This window comes from Candoia aspera, chromosome 5 (assembly GCF_035149785.1).
Source record: "Candoia aspera isolate rCanAsp1 chromosome 5, rCanAsp1.hap2, whole genome shotgun sequence".
Taxonomy (NCBI): Eukaryota; Metazoa; Chordata; class Lepidosauria; order Squamata; family Boidae; genus Candoia; species Candoia aspera.
In genome coordinates, this window is record NC_086157.1 from 32205844 (window position 1) to 32228714 (window position 22871).

A 22871-nucleotide genomic window follows, 5' to 3' on the forward strand; every position below is an offset into this window, starting at 1 on the left:
CCTCAAGTGAGCCTGATCAGTTCCAGAGATACTAAGTTCTTCCATGGCTCTGGATCAAGAGCTAAACATGAATCACCACTTCCTCTATTTATGGCAGAAAGAATATTAACACAAGACGGGCAGTGGCATTTAGCACCTATAAGTTTCATTTCCACATTGCAGACTCTCTCGATTTCTTGCTATGCACCGTCCACTTTAGCAAATGATCAGAAATGTTGATAATGAAATGAACACATCACTTGTCAGATTTTGCTGAGGCTCATGCCCAAAATAACATTTTTCAAATACAGTCCAGAAAACAGGGAATATAAGACAGCAAACTATTGTATGTGTAACAAGGAGTAAACTGCAGGGAGACACAGGCTTTCCTGTAAGCCAAAGGCATAGGACTGTGCTTTAAGATCCATAATCAAAAGGTAATTTTGTAACTGCTTTTATTAAAAGAACATTATAAGCTTGTATGCAACATGGACATATTGATAAATATACCCCTCATTTCTTAAATACTATGCGATTATAAAATGCACCAGCATTTTAAGCCTGCAATCCTACATATTCACTAATGAATCAGCTCATTAAGCACACTTGAACATATTTTTGAATAAACTTGGCTTAGCCTTGGGATCCCTAACATAATATCCTCATGTGCTATTAAGACCGTGGATACTTGGATACTTGCCTGCCAAGCTCTCTGCCTCACCTGAGTGTTTACATTGGTTTTTGTTTTTTAAAGGAAAGTGACTTATTGGAAAGTGCCAGCCTCTAGCAGCATCTTCATTTCCAAAAATAGCCCTGGACCCAAATGAGTACTACAAGCTATTTTAAAAATAAACATGATGAAAGGTGCAGCCCAATGGCTTTTTAAAAAAAAAAAAATGTGCATGCCTGCCCAGAAATAAGCTGGGATAATAGGGATGGAAATGGGCGAGAGAGGCACTGGGAAATTGGCACCTTGTAAGTCCTGTTGTAGGACACAGTAGCCATCATTTAAATGGGCAGAAATCCTTTCACAAGGGCATCCACAAACCCCAACATGTGGAGATACCTAGTTTACTCAATATCCCTCTTATTCAAATATGAGTTCTTAATCTTCTCAGTTTAACTGGAAAGGCATTCCCCAAATACTTATGGAAAACTGTTCACTGTTGGCAAGACCCTGACCTTTCCAGTTTACTCAACACAGTCATACTAATAAAATTGTCTTTTAGATCCAACAACTGAAAATGCACTGAGTATATCTTAGCGCTACTTCTTTTGTGGTCACATCTTAATAACAGAATAATAAAGGTACAAAACAGTAACCAAACATTTTAAAGTGTTCTTCCTAAAAGGTTTAGTGTCAACCTCAAAATGATGTAATAAATTTTCAGGGGACATTCATCTGAGTCCACCAATTCCTATATTAGCACTGTAACATTGTGTATGTCAGAGTTTACATTTCCTGAGAAATATTGTTCCTTTTCATTTTAAAAAATAATATACACTGATTGTTCAGCGTTTGCACACAGTGTTTAAAAAGGGCTCTTTCTTGCAGTGCTGCAAAGACTGATCTTCCTCTTCCCACCTCCCTCCCTAATCTCTGGAAAGCTGAGCTCTTGCCAGAGCTTCTAGTATCAGCTCACTTTGGACTGGATAACTAGAAGAGACACACTTATGAAGGTCGGAAGTGCAGCAGAAAGCTCTTCGGCACAGATAAACCCATTTCATCCTTAAGAAAATCAGTGGAAACTACAAGTAGCAGCCTATGAGAGCCTGTGAATTCAATGCCATGACATCCACCTACACTAAATGAGACAGGAAATGATGACAAACTAAAAGAATTTCATGGATTCAAGATGTACCCTAAATGAGGTGCAAGCTGGAAATGTATTATGAAGGCCACTGCTCTGCTATATATTCTCTTAAGGGGCTTTTTAAAAGTGTTTTCAGTTTTAACAAAGAACAGATGTATCAACATTCATGTAAATCTGAGGTTAGCTATCCAATACTAAATTCTGGACAAGAAAAACTTGACTATTTAAAGCAGCCACTACTTTTTTCAGGCTTGCACAGAAGCCTTAATATAGGAAGGCTGCTTTAATTAAGAGAGAGAGGTGGTGCTCATGTGAGGTCCAAACCATTTATTCTGAATCATTTGCAAAGCAATCACAGCCCTAACATGTTTAAGAGATCAAAGTCTGACAAAGAAAATGCAACAGCCACAGCAGAGGTGTGCAATTCTGCCAGTTATGTAAGCAAGAAAACAAGAAATCTGTAAGATGTGCTAGATTGGTCTTGAGAGAGAGAGCTTGTAGGAAGCTCTATAATAGGGGTAGGAAAATGTAGAAAACAAGTGACCTGATGCTAACAATAAAGTAAGAATGGATTTGTACTAGTCCACTAGGCAGTATGGAAGATGCAGGAAGGCATGCTTCTGATCAGTCACGCGATCTGAATCTTCTCATCAAGGCAACCTCCACACTGGATTTACCAAGGAGACCCATCCAGTAACACCTTACTGTTCTTCAGGAAATACGTAGCCTTCTCCTCAAGATTCCTTTTGATGCTCTATCCTGATTCAGTTTTATTTTGATAGCATTTTGTAAGTGAAATCTGTTGAGAAATTTGTTAGCGTTTTATATGACAGGTGCTAAACACTGCTGTTGATTTTACTTAAGCTATTTATATTTTCAAGTTAACTGTGATGAGGTATTAGGCCGGTTAGCAGGACATTTACAGCAAAAGAGAGAGAGTACATGCCTCAGCAGCCCCGTGCTTAATTTAGTCTGTAGCAGTGGTAGTTAGTTAGCAAATACACCATTCTGCATATTCATGCCACTGATACTCATATACAAAGGAACGAAACTAAGCCTCTAACCTGCACCTATATTACATTATGTTATTAATATTTGTCCATCACAGAATTAAATAATATTCAAAGGTGTATTTAATTAAGTGACATTTAATTAATTATGGTTTCTTGCCTTTTTCTCTAAAGCTTTTGTAATAGATATGCCAGCAGCTGACTTTGTAATTGATGTCAAATATAAGAGGGAAAATCATTTTGAAAATCCAGCACTACTACCTGGTGCCTGAAGCTTTTTTCCGATGCACTTCCCCACATGGCTATATACATCCTATTTACATAACACTCTCAAGTTTTGAAAGTTCTCTTTCCAACAGGAATGTACATGTACAAAACAGATATTTCGAGAACACACTTATATTAATCAAAGCAAGTTATGAAATTAATTTGAAAATTACAACATCAAGCAGCCTGGCTCCAGAGCAAAGTGAATTAAACTTATGAGCCGCAAAGGCGGAGCAATAAAACACAAGGGTATTTTCAATTAATTTATACCATGTAAACTGCAATGCATTTTTGGGGAAGTCATATTATAAGTTAGAACAACAAATTCCAGAGACTTGGACAGAATATAAACCAATGTAACAAATCAATAAATATTCCAGCATGTTAATCAGAGGTGGACAGTCTGGGCCTCTAGGAGTTCACACAGCATATGGACCTATTTTTTGCAGAGCTTGAAACCTTCTCCAACCACAATTGCTGAAAACTGGCTGCAAGATTTCCTGCCTTTTTCAGAGGGAAAGACAAGAAAGCTGAAACTTTAAGCCCTAGAACATTATCATAGTTAGAAAACAAACAAAGGAAGACAGTGTAAAATGTCAGGGGGGAAAAAGTATGTATGACATGGTCCCATCCACTTTTATCCTCCTCCTCCCCTCTTCCAGTCCTTGCCTACTGGAAGAGAAAGGGTCGTCCCTAGATACCCCTAGACTGTTCCCACCCCTCATGTAATCCACTACACGACAATGAGGTAATTTTTAAACATAGTAGTTTTGTAATTAGATAAAACCTCCAATTCATGACATGGCTCACAGCGTTTGGCTGCAACTTTATATTCTTTGACCTGTGGTTCTCAAGCTGACCAGCTCAAGTGCATGGTCACCTCTTTTTAAAAAATCTTGCCTCAGGCATAGAAGTAGTGCTTGGACTTTTGAGTATTAATGCCCTTATAAATTGGTTTTTCCCCTGCTTCCTATTCTTAGCAGAGGCTTTTGGGCTCTATGAGCCACCACCAATGTTGATCCATTCAAATCCACTGCTATGTCAAAAATGCTCAAGAAGTTTCTGTTACTTGGTTTAAATAAAGTACTGTATGATGTATTTTGTGGACTAGGTGTGTAATGCAACTGAAATGGACATAACACTCATTTCTACAGAGGGTACCTGCAGACACCTATTCATCACATGACAAACTATTATTGGATAGTGGCACTCCATTGACACCGCCCACCGATACATGGTTCAGCTTCTCTCAGAAACATTCATATACCTCCACCATCTCTTCCAGCATAATGTGTAGAAATATTCTATAAACTATGGAGTGACTATATAAGTGTATGCATTAACGGGCTTCAGTGTTTTTATCCACTTTATTTTACAACGTTGTAAAGTTCTATCACTGATATATAGATTAAACATTATATAAATTTCTGTCTGAATGAAATACTTTGTTTTATTCAAAGTGGGGGCTGCACACATTCATTTATCATTTTAGGGAGTCATGGTATCAAAAAGTTTGAGAACCTCGGCCTTAACCTAAATGTAAGCCCCGTTTAACTCAATGGAGGAGTTTATATTAGGCATGGGTAAGTCTAGTGCTAAACGCTCATGAGTCTGTCATAAAAAATGAATACATGAAGTAAGAATAGGGAGGCTCTGGATGCAGTGGAATGAAGGTCCAAGTAGCATCATGCTATAACCAAAACATCCCACTTTGTAATCTTATGCTTGCAACCACTGGCAGGAACATTATCAGCTATAACTTTCATACATACAGAATATACTTCATAACGCTATTCCATCTTGGAACGTTATTCAAAGAGCAAAAAAAAAAAAAAGAGTAGGCAACAGAAATTAACCATAGAAATTACAAGTATGATATAACAAAAATAAATATGGCTAAAGCATGTTAACACCAATACATTTATTTATTAATTTATTATTTAATACATTTATATCTTGCTGCAATCAAATGAATCTTGGCAGTTAATACAGAAAAATAAAATAAAATCAGCATAATCAAAATCAAAACAATAAAATAACAGCTCAAGAATAAAACTATTAAAAACACAAAACAGAAATGGTACAAGCTCATTAGAATGCCTTCCACAACAGTTCTGTTTTTAGCATATTCCTGAATGCATTCAGGGAGACCACCAGCCTGGTTCCCACAGAGAGGATGTTCCCCAAAACCGTGATTGACACCAAAAAGCAACACCTCCTGGCCTCCGCTCCCTTTACCTTTCAAAAATCAGGTACTAGGAGCAGCTTATTACCCAACAGATTGAGCTGACTCTGGCTGGAGCAAACTGCCTTGTAGGTACCCAGATGCCAAGTCCCTTGCAAACCATCCATTCTTCCACTATGTCCATAAACTGGCCCACACATTGCCCTTTCTTTTTTAAAAATCTTGTCTCTCTTTGAGGAACTCATCAACTTCATCTAACCAACGCTTCATTGATTTCCCCCTTCCTCTTCATCCATTCACTGTTTCTTCATATATTTATTTTGCAATTCAATCCTTTTTCATTCTTTTTATGATCAAGCCCCTTCAGCATATCTTTTGTACTGATCACTCACTTTTGTATTCAATCCAATTCATTCATCATCTATTCATTCTTGACCCTATCTTTTCTTGTTTTATAACAAGCTTTTAATTAATCCATTCTCACTGCATTCAATTCAATTTTGTTTCTCCTGGCATACTCAACTTGAATTTCCATTTAACAAAGTGAGAAGAAGCACACTTCATTTGCATATCTTAAAATACCTCCACCCATATTTAGTATTCTACGGAGGTGAACAAATTAATATACTTGCTCTAAATTTTAATCATTTATGTGTAACTTCTGATCATTCATTCCATTCTCCCTATCAAATACAACTACTTTGATATATTAATTTTCTGATCAAAGCTCCTCATTGCATCATACAATCTATCTAACATTCACTGCAAATAATCTAAGTCACATGTACATTCATGTCTGCTGTACATTTGTACTGTTACCACAAGTCTTTACCATAAATATTTTATTCACTAAAAGTTCCATTTACTTCGATTATATGTTGCTCTTTATCACAACCAATTTTATTCCAATCCACACAAAGCATTCTATAATTCAAGCAGATTGCTGTCATATGCTTTCTGTAAATCAAAAAATGGAAAATTAAATGTATTTCTCACATTCATACATTTATCAGTGTCAGTCCTTCAAGGTAGTCCAGACCAGGAAACCAAAACCAAAAATACAAACACTACCTTTATTGTGAGGTTATAGTAACAGAATCTCTGAAAGTGCTTTACCCCTCCCCTGCTTTTATGTTCCAGAGAACTAGGGACGGTCAATTCTGAGATGCTTTCTCCACTCCCGTTCCTGCTTTGGATTCAGCTTTCTCTTATCAGACCATTGTCTAGGCTGTGGTTCTTCCTCCTGTCTGTCAAAGTTATTCTTACAGCCCATTACAATCAGTGACCTTTTGAAGAGAAAAAAAAATCTGGCCTGTGCATCTGTTCTCATGCTGCACTTCCCAAATTTTGTCATCTCTGAGTCTGTGTCAATCAGAATTATGTCAAAGAGCTTTTCAAGCATACTTAACAAATTAATTGGTCAGCTTTTTTTGCATACAGTCTCTCTTCCTTTCCTTTTGTAAAGGGATCAATAACATAATAATTCTTCCAATCATCAGGCACAGACATAGAATGCACACACACATTATACAAGTTGTAGAGGTTATTTATAAACATACAACATCCATATTTTAACATTTCTCTATTTACACCATCTAAACCTGGAGTTTTACAAATTTTCAACATTCTCACAGCATTCAAGATTTCCTTTTAATCATTTTTTTTCCTTGTAAGCTAACATTTATAGCATTTGTTTCAATTCCACTTTGGACATGTCACTATCTTTCCCATAGAAATCTCTAAAATATTTATTCAGCATTCCCTCACTTCAGTATCATAATAAATTACTTCAATTCATTTTTATTTTTAACTCCATTCCCTCTGCCAGAGGCTTCTTGTTTAGCCCTTTTCACCCATTTCCAAAACAATGTTTATTTCTGTCAAAAAGTTCTATGTCTTTTCTGCCTTTCTGAATCTAAAATGTTCCTTGCTCTCTTTGAATACATTTTTGGAACTATTGTTTTCTCTATGTACAATTATATTTTTCTCTTATCCTCACCATTCTCATTTATTCATGGCTCTCCAAATGGCCCAATTAACATTTTTCTTATTTCCAACCATCCATTCATCCCACATAACAGAAGAGTTTTTTCTCAACGATCGCATTCATTTATAATGTTGCACAATTCTGTCATATTACATACACTTCCATTTTTTTAATGAATCAAAAGAGTTATACTTGGAATAGAGGGCCAAGGATCCAGTTATATACAGCTCTGTTAATCTGACATACTAAAAAGTATGAATAATTCACTAAATATTTTATCAGAATGACTGGAGTACATCCTATTTTCACTTTTTTCCAACTTGTCTCTAATGAAGTTCAGCATGATGTCTTACCTCCCACACGCAAGAAATGGCAGTGCTTCAATCTAAATTAATGAAAGGCAGCATCCTCTCCCAGTGAACTACCTGGAACAATTCCCAACCTACCCCTGAAATTCTATTATAGAGTTTCTAGTTAGCCCAACATGGCTGGGAACAAGCTCCAGCATTTGAGCAAAACTCTCCTTGTGCAATAGAACTTCAGCGGCTTCAGCTTGATCTCTAATATGCATGTCTCTCTTAATCCCAACTATTGGGTAATTGCTTCCATTCCTTTCCCAATCCTAATTTTGCACAAGTCTTTCACAAACATCTTGGCACCATGCCTATGTCTCATTTGCTCTTTGCTTCCTAACTGAAAATCATGTCAATATGACTTCTCTGAGCATAACGTTTTCCTCACAAGACCCCAGCAGTGGCTTCAGATACTCCAAAGAATCCCTTATTTCTAGACTAGATTTCTTGTCCTTTCTATGTTGGTCATCCCTGATCCAGCAAAAGGATTACTTACATCCAACTGCTGACCCAGTGGAGAGTACTGGAACTAAAGAGACTGCAACTTTTCTAAAGGCCTTTCCCTACCACTGAGCTATAAACCACTACAACAGTGTTTTTCAAACTTGGTGACTTTAAGATGTGTGGACTTCAACTCCCAGAATTCCCCAGCCAGAATGTTGAAGTCCCCATCCGTGAACGGGCAAAAAACTTCAATAGCACAGAATTTGCTGTCCTCGTTGCCAATCCCTATCCTGCTGCTATTGTTTCTGATCCCTGACGTGCAACCACCTGACTTCCCTCCAAGACAGAGGGTAACAAAGCCTAACAGGCCATAAATACTTTGAGATTTCCAAATAAGGGGGAAAAGACTACTTTCACACCAATGCAGCTAACAATGACCTAAGCCTGTCTCAGCCATTAGTTGGGAACAAAATGAAAGCAACAACAGCAAGAGAGGGAAGCAAAGAGATGCTGCAAATAGGCTCTAAGATCAACGGCAACTGACTGAGGAGTTGAACCTGCAATAGGGACCCTAATGAAAGTGGCCAGTTTGTGGACATTCTTCTTCACTTGTTCTCTACATCTAAGTTCTTTATGTGGACCTGTGATGCTACGTGGGAATGACCTTGGGAGACAGAAGGAAGAGCTGCAGCAAGATTCTGTTACTGTAACCTTAAAATAAAGGTAGTGTTAGCACTCATGTTGGTACTTCTTGTCTGAACTACCTCAGAGGGCTGACATCAATCTTGCAAGTCTCAAAGTACCTCTCCCCTCCCTTTTACTCTCCTGAAAACTAGGGAGGCCCCTTCTGAGACACTTTCGCCACCCCTCCTCCTTCGGACTCCGATTTCATTTATCAGTCCAGGCTTCGGCTCTTCTTCCTGTCTCCCAAAGTCATTCCCACATACCATTACAGGTCCATTACACCTCTCCTGCTGCATGCAGAACAATCTGGACTTTTTCCTACAAATGGACTCAGCAAGCTGCCAGGCCTTAAGAAGCAGTCGCATTACAATGGAGACTGGGCCCTACCCCATGGGAAACCCAGGTCTTGCATGTGATTAGCTGCACCTAACAGCATAATTTTGCTGTAGAGAGCAAACCCTCAGTTATATCACACAACTGCTTTCATCTAAAAAGTTGCTTGCAATGAATTCTTCCATTGAGCTGAGGGTTGGACTAAATGACCTCTAATGTCTCTATGGCTCTATGTCAGTGGGAGCACAGCCTCCAACTAAAGAAGAAAAAAATAAAAAGGAAAGCTTTCCAAAGTGGCAGCTCTAAATGTCAGAAGGGAGTGTTATTCTTACATACTTGGAGGTGGAGAGCGAGCTAGATAAATACTTCCATAGACACCACTCAGCCTCTGAAGTATTGGGAACAAATAAAACTCAAACTGTGTCACAAGTTGCACACTACCATCCAGTAAGAACTGCCAATCATAAGCAATAGCTAAAAGCAACTTTGACTTTTAAGTAAGCATATTGCATAGAATTGCAATAGCAGCAAAGGAGTATTTTGGCAGTATTCAGCATCTCTCATAGTCATTGCTGGCTAAACACAATCTCCCTATAACTCGAGTGCAATCCTGAAGGAAAATAAGCAATGCTAACTAGAAGCAACAGCACTGTAAATGCATCTTCCATGCCACAAAGCTAATTATAGTTGGTAACATTAGTGTCTAGAGCAGTGTTTCTCAACCTCGGCAGCTAGAAGATGTGTGGACTTCAGCAAGCTGGCTGGAGAATTCTGGGAATTGAAGTCCACATATCTTCAAGTTGCCAAGGCTCAGAAACCCTCATCTAGAGCAATCTTTCCCAGCCAGGTGAGCTTCAGGTCTATTGAGACTACAATTCCCAGAATTTCCAGCAAGCAAGTCCAAAGTCCCAAAACATCTGACAGCATGGGAAGGAAAGCACAAACAATACTGAACTTCACAGATCACCATTCTGTAGTCGGTGAAGGTAGTTTTCTCTGTGCCTGTGCCATAAATTAAATATACTGAAATGTATTGCCCCCTCCAATTAGGAGTTCCTGATTCATTGTAACAAAATAGATATTACATTATCTACCTTTAAAAGCAGTTTGGGAACACCTGAAGTGCCACGTTGCTGGCATTTGTTTACAACTTGCTACTGAACATAGGTATCTGCCATGCCAAGTTATCTAATGAATTTTCTACCCATCCAAGTTTTATTGTCAGTGGAACTTTATTTGATTCAAGGCATCAAGTAAAAGATTTAGTCACACACTCTGACTACGAGAAAGTGTCAGCTTCATAACAACGACACTTGCGGTAAGTCCACTAGGTAAAATTAAAGGACAGCCAACAGTAATTTTGCCCTATAGACATTACAGGTCACCTACCCCCACAACAAAACAAAATTATACTGCTGAGAGAACAAATTGTAAGTTAAGACAACTTTGCAATATGATACTAATTATACCTGTTTCTGTGTTTTAAAATACTCTGCAATGTCAGAGATGGGGAGTGAGGAAAAAAGAATGAGAAAGGGGCTAGATCTGTTTCTTGTCAAACTAGAGTTCCAGTATTTTGAGCAACAATTTTTACTAAGGAGAAAGAACAGTTACAACTTCATTTGAAAAGACCTCTCAAATCTTGACGCTCGCTGCAATGACACAGATTTACGGTCTTTCCAACCACAACAATCCTAACGCTCTGGTTCCAACCAGAGATGCCTCTAAATTATATGTAAAGCAGATCTTTTACTCTGCACTCTAGATCACTATTTGTGACTCTAGGAACGTCATGAACTTCCATTAATTTAAGGCCCAAACTCCACAGCTATATTTATATATTCCAGCTACAATCACAGCCCGCAAATTACAGCTGGGCTTGCTTGGCAACAATTGTTTCTTTTTAACTAGATGTTTATACCCCGAGGCACCCCATGGTGACGTCCATGGTTCTTTGATCTCCCTATTTTATCCTCACAGCATCACTATGTGCTAGGTTAGGCTGAAAGAACTAAACACAAGTTTTTTCTTTTCCACTCAAAACTCTTACAACTGCATTTGCTCCCAGGTAGTTGGGATTATAACTTCAGGTTACTTAAAGCATACCTTGGACTAAAGAAACAGGACGGAAAGAGTACTGACATTTTTGAAATGTGGTGGAGAAGATTCTTGAGAATACCATGGACTGCCAAGAAAAGAAACAAATGGATTATCAAACAAATCAAAGTTCTCACTCAAGACACAAATGACCAGGCTCAAATCCTACTTTGGAAACATCATGTGGAGACCCAGCTCTCTGGAGAAGGCTTTCATGATGGGAGAGGTGGAAGTAAAAAGAAGAGGATGACCAGCAGCAAGGTGGATGGACTCAGTTACAGTGGTGATGGGGGTGCTGTTGGAAGAGCTGAAGGACCAGATTAGGGATAGATCGTCATGAGAAAGTCTATCTATGTGGTCACTAAGAGTCAACACTTGATGGCACACAATCAAGGCGTACCTACAAAACTGAAAGGGCAAACTAGTACAAAAATAAAAACCTCCGAGTTTCAGCACTTGCTTCATTTCCAAGAAGTCTTGGAGCAGAGATGAGCAGCTGCAGTCCAGCATTTCATTCTGCAATGCTCCAGTCATACAGAAGAAAGAAAACTGTGAGGCAGGAAATGGTACAGAGCATCCTGAAAGTCTGAAAGGGGTGGGAAACAAGGATGGCGCTTTATGCATGGCATGTGCTACCTTGTTGGTTTGTAATCTACGTGTTTTGCCTAGATGCATGCACACACATTCCTGTTTGGAAGGTAAGGGGAAGTTTCTTCCTCTGCCTTGGACTTCAGTTCCTGGCTTGAGACATGTCACTTATCTCTGAGCTTCACCTATTTGCTTTTCTGTGCAATGGGTGTTCAAGAAAAAAAAATCGTATAGATCAAGAGGGACTGTGATTTTTCTTCTGTCTTGCAGTTATTCTTGAGCAAATGAGTCCTCTTTTGGATTCTGCAGATGGCCTTCTAGGAAATTCATTTTGAAATTGTTCACGCTTGCCATGATAGTTATTTGTGAAAGTGCCCAAGACATTCTTGCAATATTAGTCTGAAAAGCTGGAAACCTAGCTGATAATCTTTATAGAATGCATCTTCTAGGCTGCCCTTGATACTACTCTCCTTATATACAGGCACCAGCTGAGCAGGACAGCATTGTTTCATGGTACAGAAAATTGAATAGAAACCACTTCTAATCATCTCTTTTTGCAGCATGGGAATACAGAGGATGATAATTAAGTACAGCAATCTTATTTATAGATATTGTGTCACATGTAGGATTTTTAAACAAAATTGTATAACTACACAAATACACATCCATATATACATACTGTAACTCTCTCACATATGCCCGAACAGTCCCTCTTTCCTTTTCAGAAAAGCACACTTCACATATAGACCACACATGTTTGGGACAAAAATGTAGGATGTATGCACCCTCACTCCCCGTCCCCATGCACACACCCTTCTTTCTTTCAGCAGCTGGAGAGAAGACCTTAGCAGTGCCGGGGAAAATGTTACAGCATTGGATCTCCTCAAGTACTTTTACTACTAATTTCCCAAACAGAACTATGTCACAATAAATTATGTGCACATTATCACAAATGACAAGAGGCTACTTCTCTTCACTCATAGGTACTCTTTTCATTACCACTTGCAATTTGCTCTGCGTCTTGCCCCTTTCTACACCACCCTGAAAAGCTCTTCCATCAAAGGACTGGGCCAGAATTGGATGAGAATTTAGGATAGATTTAGCAGTCAGCAAGCAGGAAGGTAAAGCAAACTGGAGAGGATAAATAGATGAGCTGTCAGACAGGGGAATAACCAACTGGTGGGATGTAGAGTATTTGCTGGCTGCATAGATGGTTGAGTGGTCTGGGCAGGATTCACATCAGGAAGGATGAAGTATAAGGCAGAGGAGTAACCTGTGAACAACTGTCCCACTTTGTGTAAGGGCAGTTCTAGAACTAGCACAAATACTGTGGTCCTAGTTCCCACCTTCATTATTTTGGAACTGATATTTCAAAATATGGAGGCTCATCAGTGAGAGCTACTTACTAGTAACCATTTTTAAAAATACAAACTACAAGTAAACTCTTGAGCCCCATTTAACAGATTCTATATGCAACAGATCAAACTTCCATCTGGACATCATCTTTGAAATAACAGACAAGTCTCATGAGGCAGTTAAATTACATTTACATCAAATTATGTTATTTGCATAATTACATCATTCAGCAAATGAGGTAAATTGCCAATTAATAACATTTTCAAATACAATGCCCATTTGGGAGTAAAGGACACTCCCTCCCCTCAGTTAGCCTATTAAATCAAGGATTTACTTTTATATTTATGTTTAATCCTGGGCTAAATTCATGGTTGCCACAAAAATGTATTTTTGGGGATTACCAACTGAAATTTAAACGTTTAGGTGAAATGGCCATAAGAGATCTCAGTGTCTGCCTTTTCCAACTTAATACACTTCCAGCTTCTTGGAAATGTATAAGTTAATTTTGCAAGATATCCCTAGGACAGTGTTCTTCAACTTCTGCAAGTTTACGTTGCTCTAGGACGTAAGGGTGCCCTATCTTGTATAGGAACCCATCTGCATCTAACACATTTATGGATAACATCATTGTCTCAACCAGGGATGCCTTAATATATCTGTGTAAAATGTAATTTATAGTTCATAAAATAAAGGCTGTTAAAACTCTCTATAGTACCACTTCTTAAATTAGTTGTCATAGTACGAGTTGGGCAGGGAGAAATATGAAAATAAATAATCCTTTCTCATGAAAAAATAAAAGGTATATTGAAATAAGCATACTGAATCCTTTACATTTAATACACTGATTATAAACATTATTATATGGGCATGCATATGAAGTGTGGGCATGCAGAGATAGCATGAGATTCGTTTAACAAAGATTTAGAGTCAGTGTAGCATTCAGACTATTTCAATATTTGGTTTTGGCTGTAGTGAGTACTGAAAAATCCACTTGCAGGAAGTAATGAAGAAATACTTAATGTGTATTAATATATATTATGTTGCTAAGTAGAATAATCTTTCCTGTGTTTCTTGTAAGTAGTCATTTAGTACATGCCATACATTGCTTCTTTACAGGCTTTAGAACACCTACTCCTGAAATATCAGAGCCACATACTTTCACAAGCTCTCAGTCTTGTATCAACTATTATTCTGCCATAAATAAGAACCACCGGGGATTTGAACAAAAATGTTTCTTTCAGCAGCAAAGTATTCAAAGGCAAAAAGTGCCAACAAAAAGCTGCCTCTTTAATCCAAAATACCTCTGCATAGTCCAGAATGCCCTTTGCTTTCAGGTTTAAATAGGTTTAAAATAGGTTTAAAATTGCTAAACAGAAATTAAACAGATGGCAATGAATATACTTGGTGCTATTCTACTAGGGGTGTGTGGGTGGATGTGTACCTTCCAATCAGTGTTGCCATTTAGTGACTGCCTGGACTAATCCCTGCAAGTTTTCTTGGCAAGGTTGTTGGAAGTGGTTTGCCATTGCCTCCTTTCTAGGGCTGAGAGAGTGACTGGCCAAAGTCACTGGCTTTGTGCTTAAGGCGGGACTAGAACTCCCAGTCTTCTGGATTCTTGACTGGTGCCTTTACCACTGCACCAAACTGGCTTTCATTCTACTATTTAACTATATAATAACAGTGTGAAGGGCTTCAGTAATGCTGCTGGTTCTCAGGAAGGAGGGAGCACATTTCAAGGAGATGGGCAAGATAAAACACAGTCCATAGCTGGAACGGGGGAAGACTAAGAGGTTCAGACCAGCCACACCCTAGGATATTTTCCTCTTAGGTCAGGCAGAGTAGCTTTAGTCTGGCAAGATTCTGTCTGTACGATGTTAGCAAATAAGTGAAGTTTGGCTGGACTGATTCTCTGAAGTTCTTGGGCTGGGCCTGACAAACAGCATCCATTTTTATTTTGTAATCTTCATTGAAGGAACAATTCCATATCCTTCCAAATGATACATAATATTTTCCATTCCTTCTATAATGTAGTATACTACATTTAGTATACTGTTGTAGAAGCTACCCCTTGGGCCTTGGACAGCTTCAGATGTTACAAGGAAAGCTAGCATTAATCCTCTGTTACATCTCCTGGTGCTAACATCAAGAGGACGATATGTAGCATGCACAAGCTGTTTTCAATATCCAACACTGGCAGATTCCATGAGCAAATTTCATTTTAAAATGCTAGGGCTCTGACACAATCAGATGCCTTGGACCTCATAATTTTCCTCACAAAAGTTCAAAACTATACTGACAAGGATGCATGCTTCAGATATACACTTAGCTCTGAGATAACCTCAATGCATTAAGAAGCAGTACTTCCTTAAGCAATTTCATGATTATAACAACCTGAGGTAAAGGTAAAGGTTTCCCTTGACGTAAAGTCCAGTCGAATCCGACTCTAGGGGGCGGTGCTCATCTCCGTTTCAAAGCCTTGGAGCCGGCGTTGTCCATAGGACACTTCCGGGTCATGTGGCCAGCATGACTCACGGAACGCCGTTACCTTCCCGCCGAAGCGGTACCAATTAATCTACTCACATTTGCATGTTTTCGAACTGCTTGGTGTGCAGGAGCTGGGACGAGCAACGGGAGCTCACCCCGCCGCGCGGTTTCGAACCGCCGACCTTCCGATCGACAGCTCAGCGGTTTAACCCGCAGCACCACCGCGTCCCACATATAACAACCTGAAGGCAAATTAAAAACAGCTGGTTCAATGTTAGGGAAAAAGTGGGTAATATTTGGAAATGAAGTTGTGATTTCCATCTGATGATGACGATGAATTAAACCTGTATGCTGCCTGACTCCTAATGACTGTTGGCAGTTCACAACAATGAAGTAAAGATGTTAGAATAAAATCAATAAAAGATAAAAGATAAAATCAGCATGCAGCTGCAATTTGTCTGAAGATACCATCTTTTTTTAATTTTTATTTATTTAAAACAAAGATACAGTTTCAAAAGAGAAATTAGTAAGTGGACAAAGAAATTACTGGTTACACAATTGATAGTTGATATACCTACAAATTGCTGGAAGAATAAAATCTGACCTTAAAAACCAGGAGGGACATTAAGAAAAATGACACAATTTGAAATGCTCATACAGAATCCAGACCACCTGGATCCAGGCATATATATAAACTCCTACTTAGATATGATACAGTGACAGAACAAATTAAAAAATGTATGATAAAATGGATCCAAGATATAATCTTGTTATATTGGAATATTCTTTGTCACTTTCAAAAAGATTTATGGTAAGTCACCAAGATCTCAATGATGGTGACCATGTCAGATTCCAATACTCGTGCTCCAAAGAACAATTACCAACATATAGGAAATCCTACTTGATCATACAAATATCTTGTGATCAATACACAGACAGAATATGTTCATGAATATGAGTTGAGGAAATCAAAGATAAACAACTGTAAAATTATTCTTCAGAGAAGATTGATATTAGGGCAAATGTATCATTTGTTGATTACAACAGCACACAATGTGTTATGTGCCACCAGCAAAAAGCAACTGATTCTACTTCTACTATATCATTAGTGGGGAGTGTGTGTGTGCATGCATTAACTCTCTGCTCAAGAGAAAATATTTTATATATGCTCAGGGAGATGGTATCTGAGTTACCTGCCATGAGTCTTAAAAACAAGAAGTGGGAAACTTGTTCTTCCAATTCTAAAATGTGAAAAGGTTGGGGGTGGGGGCAAGAATAGTGCCCCAAAAGCACAAAAAGTTGCTAAAGTGTTAATTAAATTAAAAACTACTCAGGAGTTTTAAAGCATCATAAAGACTAAGTAATGCACTTATTATTGTGCAAGCTTTCAGTAAGTAAGATCTTGTTTCAAATATGCAAACTGTGAAATGTTGGATAATATATTCATGGAATACATAACGTAACACACACAATCCTAAGCATACTGTACTCAAAGAGTTAGGAATATTTAATGTACTTAGTCACCATTTTAAAAGCCCAACAGCTGCATATTATCCCAACACACTCCTGGAGCAGAGGACAGTCCATATACTGGACCTAAAAGATCCTGTTGGCATATCATGATCAAAGCCTGTTTGTGTTCCATAAAAAGTTTGCCTAAACCTGCTTCAAGGTTTGCATCCTGTGGGCCTGGGAACTTTGAGGAACAATACATGCTGCCTTTTGTTCCTTAGAGAAAACTGAGAATACAAAAGAAATATGTACATTATGTTTTTCAATGTGCAACTCAAATAATGGGCTATAAAAACTGCAGACCATGGAATGATGCAGATACCAAATTATGTCAAATAAGCTATGTTATGGCTGGTGCAGGGATAAATGATGAAAGAGGAAGGAATCAAAAAAGAGAGGAAGGAATACCAAGTATTTATTTAGCCCAACCCATTAAAAAAAAGTATTCCTTTTTCAAGGACACTCATGCGTCAGTTTTGCAAAGCACACCAGTCAATTAGTCCAAGGCCATTTCATAAGTTTCCTTTAAAAGGAATACATTTTCAGAAACACATCAGGCCAAATAAAAACTTATTTACCAACACTCAGATTCCATCTGTCTGATGCAGGCAACATATTGTCCCCAAGCCACTGGGTTTTTTTTTATTTTCATCTTCAGTTTTATTGCTGAAATTCCCATAATCATAATCCATTGGCAGTATGGGGGCCTTTGGGGTTTAAACATCGAAGTATCTTTATGTCACCCCACAAAACAAGAAAAACTAGGAAAACTGCATCCCCAATAATTTCAGTGATATGGCTTGTCTAAAACAATAAAAGTGCACACACAAACACACCCCATCCCAGACCTGGAAGGATCACTTGTCCCAGCTTAGCATTATGTACAAGCCAGATCAAGACTGCTTCTTCAACAAACCCTAGTTTGTGGAGTCCTTGGTGCTCTTTGAGCCTTGCTGCTTTCTTGCAGAATTGCATTGCCAGACTAGGCAACAGCTTCAGAGCGAAAAGGTTAAAAAACCTAGGGTTGGATTATGTGTGATTGCTATACTGTATGAGCATTTCTATAGTCTGTTTCATTTCATAGTTTAGTATGCTGTAGGACCAAACTATGGCTTATTCATGATTAAGTAAACTACAGCTTAGAACAGGGTGTGGACACATTCATCAAATGGTGTTCTATCCTCATAACAAAAGATTAAATGAGCTATTTCAGCACTTGGAGCCTTAATGATTAGAAAGAAAGAAAAAATGCTCACTTCCCATGCCAACCATGATAAATGTTTCACTAAAGTCCAAAGCAGGATTAAACCAACCTCTCTTCCTACTTGATTTCAGGGGAAGGGGAAGAAAAGGGAAGTAATTATCTATCAGTTTTCTAAAGGTAATTCCTGCCCCTTTTTGCTCTGCTGCAACTAGAAGACCCTCCCTTAACAGTAACCTGCCGCAAGGGTGGTGGGATACTGGCCCAGCAGTCATTTGCTAATTGACTGCTAAAACCAGCTAGAACTTATGAACAACTGCCAATGTAATCAATGCAAACAGAGAAAATAAAATATATATTTCTGAACTGATTAAATTTTTTAAAAGCAAAATGATACTAATTTGAAGTTTTAAAAAACCCTTTATATGCATTTTAATGTTAACACTTACAGTATCTCTTACATCCATTTACTTGCAAATTGTTATAGAGCAAGAGATGTATAATTTCCAACATAGGTCAACGCAAGAACATATCACTTCTGCTTCCACAGCGTATTTGCTTACCTGGGAGTAAGCCCCTCTGACCTCATTTGTTAGCAATTTGCTCAGGAATAAGGACTGCGTGGCAAAGGGAATTTCCCATCCCTTGTCTCAACTGCAATTCCCTGAACCCAAAAGCAAAAGTCTGTCCTGAAGATTGCAGGAATCTCAGGGCAACCCCAGGATGTGAGTCAGGAATAACTATGGGAAGGGAAAAACTGGAAATTGAAGTTTATACAAAGAAGCAAGACCAACTGCTGAGTTACCTTGTTTATAGCATATTTTTAAATAATAAAATTAAGATAGCAACTAAACCTCTAATCATTCTTCTTTGCTATTTTGCTCCAGTCAAAAATAGTTACAGTACATATAAATGAACCAGACAGTGAAAGAGATCTATTTAAAAAAAAAGAAAGAAGGAAGGAAAATGCATCTCAGAACAGAAAAAGTAGAGCAATCATATGAATCAATCTTCCAGATTTTTTTAAAATCAGTCCTGGAATATAATGCACATTTTTCAAAAGGCTTCTTAATAAAGATCTTACTATTTAACAGCAGGCATGGGTGGAAGGAAGCGGTTTTTGCCAGGGTCATCACAAGGGTGAAAAGGATTACATTTCACTTATCCGTGCACTGTCGTCCTAAAGAATATTGTCTCCTTGGTGCTATTAATATTGGCATGTGTTCTAATTATGCATCTCACAGTTTGTCTAGTTTAAGCCCAAAGTGCTTTGAAATAGGAAGGGACATCCCTTTTGGTGACTGGAGACCATACTTACCATTGGGGGAAGGGAAGGCGAGAAAAGTTTTAGGAGGCAAGACTATTTCACACAGAGATTTTCTTCTGAGTTCTTGCAGGTGGCTTGGTGGTTTTTTCAAACTAAGTGGAGCCTATCTTAAAGTGTACACTGCAGGGTTTGGCACAGCAGCGTTCCATCACTAGTGAGCAAACAAGATGTGGGGGCTAGTCAAAGGGAAAATGGGGCCCTCGCCACCCTTCTTTTAAAATAAGAACTCTTATTTTATGACAAATGAAGAGGGTTGGACATTCTGATGAGTAGCTAGAAATATAGGAAGACAAATGATTTGTTTTGCATGCAGCTCTTTCTGAACTGTCCCGCTTAAAGACAACAGCATTGGATGAGATATGCTAATTCAGCTGTAGTTCTTTTTTGCCTGAACTATGAACTGCCCCAGGATCTCTGAGGTTGACATAGCAATGCTAAACTATGAACTACCCCAGGAACTCTGAGGTAGTTTAGTGACCCTAAACATCAAATGAAGATGGCTACTGTTCAGTTAAATGGAACAGATCTTAATCTTTACTGGCCTTGGCTTTCAAATTCTAGCAAGCCTGCATGCTTTTACTTCAGCCATTCATTCATTTTCATTCATTCCATTTGTACACTGCCAAATCAACTCCAGGCTCACAGTGGTTTGCCATAAGGATCAACAATAAAAACATCCACAGTACAAGATCCAAATTTATTGTGAAGCTTATGTTTTACTCCTCAGTATAGTTCTTTTGACACTTTGTTTAGCAGACCTACTCATAAAATGTATTTAACACAACAAAGTCTTCCTTTGTATGTGGAATGTGAAAGCAAATCCTGAACTATTACACTGGCTTATCTGCATTATGATGAAATGCACTGAACATGCTAGCACAATCTATATCCATGTATTTCAGTGGAATTCTTATACCCCTTAAGTGTTTCCTGAACAGAAATATAAAGGTTGTGGAAAATATTTGAAAAGTGGGGTGGGGGGTACAAAGTACCGTATGTTAGCACCCTTCCCTAAAATGTTAAAGCAGCTGCATCTAGAAGGCTTGCACAATTACTTTGAAGAGTGTGCCCCAGTTGCATTTGTGTGTGCTTGCACAGCTGTAGTGCTTCAATGGCAATTCCAGTAGAAACACTATGTGTTGCATGCACATGAACACAGATAAACATGGACAGCCATCAAGCCAGCCACATGAGCCCTTCAGAGGACATAGCCGTTTTAATGCTACAAGTATGGGTGTTTCACTTACATTAGCTCGCTTTACAAAGCACCCTTTTCAAATGTTTTGCACAGCCCTAGTAAATAGGCACTGTGGTTTCCATAACAGGGAAGGTGAACAGCTAAGAGTCACCCCACCAGACTTAGTTTGTTGTGAGTACCACGTTTGCCCTCTAATGTACAGTCATATCAATACCAGTGAGTGTTTATCTACAACCATGACATCTGTTGCTTCTTAATGATGTAGTCTGGAAGTGATTCAACAGTCAAAATAATAACACCCTCTTCAAACAAATTAAATTACTGCCTGTGACAGCCACACAAATACATGGCATGCTATGAAGAGTTAATAATAGACTGAAGTGTTAGCAATTTGGAATATGGGGAAGTTACACTACCTATTTTAAATTCACTTCTTCAGAATCTGTGTACTATGTTATGCACTAAGACAATCTACTAGTACTGTTTGCCTAAGTACACTCAAAACAATTCTTGAATGATACTGATGCAAGTTTTTCAGCAAATTACAGGCAGTATTTCAAAACTGTCATTATCTAGAAGTATATACTTTTTTCTTTTAATCTTGCAAAATCATTTCAAGCTGATTTAGAGGACTACAGAAATCTGCAAAAGTTGAAGCAAAAAGCATATTTAGCATGGGAAAAAATGAGTATGCATGCTATAGCCCTATCATGTAAAAAAATTCCACCAATATATGAAATATAAGTCCATCGTGTGGTTTTATCAATTAAGTTAAAAAACTAAACATGTAAGGGCTCTTTTCAAAAGCATGAAAATAGAATACCTGCTGTGCAAAATACTCTGCTGCAGCCATATACATATTTACTGATTAAATAAACTTAGTTTGATTAAACTTAGTGTAATTTACTGCTAGGTAGGCATACATAGGGCCAAGTCATAAATAAAGTTCCAGCAGGTCTACATTAAAAAAAGAAAAAGGAATAGCAAAGAGGAACAAAGACTGATATTTCATCATGAAAACACTGTGCCAACAGGAAATGGCAATGAGATTGGCAGTCTCTGGAGTATTATGGGATGCAGGAATACAAAAGGAACCCATAAGAAGTGGTGTAGTTATAAGCTGATATTGGGTATTAGACATACAGCACTAGCAATCAAAAGAACAGGATAAACTGTTCCTTCTTTTCTTCATCAAATGCTCTTGAGGGAAAAATATGAAGAAGCAGAGTGGGAAAACACGAGAAGTCTACTAATGAAAGATCATGGTCTCTGGAACATCTCTCAAAATTTTGTGAATGAGGTGGCAGGATGGTCCAGTGAAAGCCCCCCCCCCCCCCACCATCAATGGCGGCAGAGAGCATGAAGGGGCTGCACTGAAGTGCCGCGAAGAGAAAGCATTCAGAGAGGTTGCCAATAAGCAGAAAGGGATCATCAACGAATTGTGGAAACGGTACTGAGTGAACTGCGCATCAGCTGACAAAAATGAACCTCCGGAGTCTCTGAACAGGGCTCTGCCAAACTTGATCATCAGAAGCCGCCACTAACTGCATATTAACAGCCACCTACAGATTTTAGCAGGAAAAGCTCGCTTCGGAGCATCCGGCTTCAGCAGGGAGCCAAGAGCCTCGGCTGGGAGTAGCAAGAGCGGGGAGTGACCTCGCACGGCAGTCCCGGCAGGTTGCTGCTGGGCAAAGGGGCGACTTTTTCTGCTCGATGCTAACTGGCAAGTCACACTCTCCTCCCGGATTTCTCCCCCTCCCGCTTCTGCTTCGCAGCATCCTCACTTCCCTTGGCCACCATCCTCCCGCAGCACGCCCTTCCCGCGCCGCCGCCGTCCTTAGCCCCGAGGCGCGCGAGGAAAGGAGCGAAGCCCGGGCGAAGGGGTGCCTCGGGCCCGCCCCGCGCAACCGAGGTAAGCGGCGGGTCCCTCCGGTTTCCCCTTTCTCCGCAAGTACTTCGGAGGAAGGCAGGGGAGAGGCGAAGCTTGCGAGCCTTCCGAGACCCGGGAGACGCGAGAGAAGCTCCGCTTCTGCCTCCCGGGGTTCGCAGCAC

General features: G+C 39.0%; 1 protein-coding gene across 3 annotated transcripts in view; it reads right to left on the reverse strand.

The window, feature by feature from the left end:
* The window catches only part of RASA3 (RAS p21 protein activator 3), a 139766-nt gene that overhangs the window by 96268 nt on the left and 20627 nt on the right, over positions 1-22871 (reverse strand). The gene's annotated exons all lie outside the window — the stretch shown is intronic.